This window comes from Cephus cinctus, unplaced genomic scaffold, assembly GCF_000341935.2.
Source record: "Cephus cinctus unplaced genomic scaffold, Ccin1 Ccin1_scaffold0663, whole genome shotgun sequence".
NCBI classification, from domain to species: Eukaryota; Metazoa; Arthropoda; class Insecta; order Hymenoptera; family Cephidae; genus Cephus; species Cephus cinctus.
The window spans coordinates 213,679-215,603 of record NW_014333292.1 but is presented as its reverse complement, the minus strand read 5'-3'; positions in this window follow the sequence as shown (position 1 = coordinate 215,603).

The window sequence follows — 1,925 nt, the reverse complement described above, 5'->3', positions numbered from 1 at the left end:
AGAGTGCACGCAAATTCGTCACGTAGGATTCGGCGAGTGGGAGCAGCCGAAGAGTGGGGGGAGCGCTTAAGGCAGTGCCCCGACTCGAAGCACTCATTCTTCCTCGAGCCGGTCTCCTATACTGGTCTCTTGGAATCTCCTCTCATATATATTTTTATCCTTCTTCTTCTATACTTATTTCTTCTTTAATTCCTTATTCCTTTATCTTTCATTCTTTACTTTCTTATTTATCTCTTTCCTCATTTCTTCACTACATTTATAATTTTATTCCATACTTTTCTATTTTTTAACTTCTTTATTTCTATCTTCCCTTCTGCATTCTTGTTTCACTCTGTTATCTTTCACATTCCATTGTGCTTGTCTTACTTTTCCTATATTTATTTCATCTTTACTTCCTTATTTCTTTATATTTCATTCTTTACTTTCTGATTTATCTCTTTCCTTATTTCTTCTCTACTTTTATACCCCCCATTCGTTACTTTTCTATTTTTTAACTTCTTACATTTTATCTTCCTTTATAACTTCTCGTTTCACTCTGTTCTCTCCCTCTTTACATTGTGCTTGTCTTACACTTCCAATTTCTTTGGTCGGGTCGAGTACATTCATTCAAGTAGTCATATAAGAGTAGTCACCCTGTTAATGCAGCGATTCGGGGGTTTTCCTCAATAAAAAAAAAAATACGGTCCCCTATGGGGCCTCGGAGGGGTCGTAGCTCCCTTCAGGAGAGGCAGGACCTCACGGAAATGGGCGGGGTGGGGCCCACTCCGCTCCCTTATATTTCCTACTTTTCCTACTTTTTCGAGTATTCTCTTTTCTCGCTCCTCCAGAATAATCTGGTCTTCGTGCATACGATTTACGCATCTTCTTCTCCCCTTGTTCCCTCAGTCATAAGCATTTCTCTTCTTCACTCTTTCTGTTTAACAATCTTCCTCTTTTTCCCTTCAACAACATCTTCCCTGTCTGCTGCCACCAAACTTTTGCATTCTATTTTCGAATCTCCTATTCCTTCCTATTCTCCATCACTCTCCTCCTCAAAGTGGTAGCGCATGTAACATACCACACGTATATTGTATTGTAGTGATATATTGTAATATATTTCTAATGGCATTGATATTACTAATCTTTCGCGGACTATACAATATGTACATTTGTACTTTGTATACTGTATCATTATTGTATTTGTCAAATAAATTATCTTGTAACACTTATACACTTTTCTGATCTCATATTCCTTCCTATATCTCCATCACTCTTCTCCTAATATATCCTTGAATACTAAGTTTTTAAAATGTCTTTTGGAAAAAGCAAAATCCAAAGTGGTAGCGCATGTAACAAACATACCACACGTATATTGTATCGTAGTGATATACTGTAATATATTTCTAATGGCATTGATATTACTAATCTTTCGCGGATAATATATGTACATCTGTACTTTGTATACTGTATCATTATTGCATTTGTCGAATAAATTACCTTGTAACACTTAAACACGTTGATATTCTTTTGCCTTCTGCGAAAATCCCAGAGTACGAATGAGTTCTGTCTCTCTCTTACTCTCCTCTGTCCTAACTGCATCCTTCTCCTACTCCTAATATAATTTGAAGTACAATTCTCGAAATTGCACCTTTGGGAGGCTGTATCTCGGAAACGGCTGGGTTTAGGTCTTTTTCCTTGAAATTTTGAAAGATCTCTTAATGCAGAAAGTCAAAATGGTCCATAGAAGAGGCTGGTATAGGTTAAATTGCGATAGGGCCACTTTCAAAAAATTGGTTTACTTTTTGGTATTCGCAGACTTTTTTTGAATTTAGAAATTATCAAATATTCATATTAAAGAATTCGCATTAGTTCGAATTTTCGCCGATAAGAGGGCAGCACCTCCTGGGCATGATATGTGGCGCCATCTCTGAGCGAACGAGTGAACT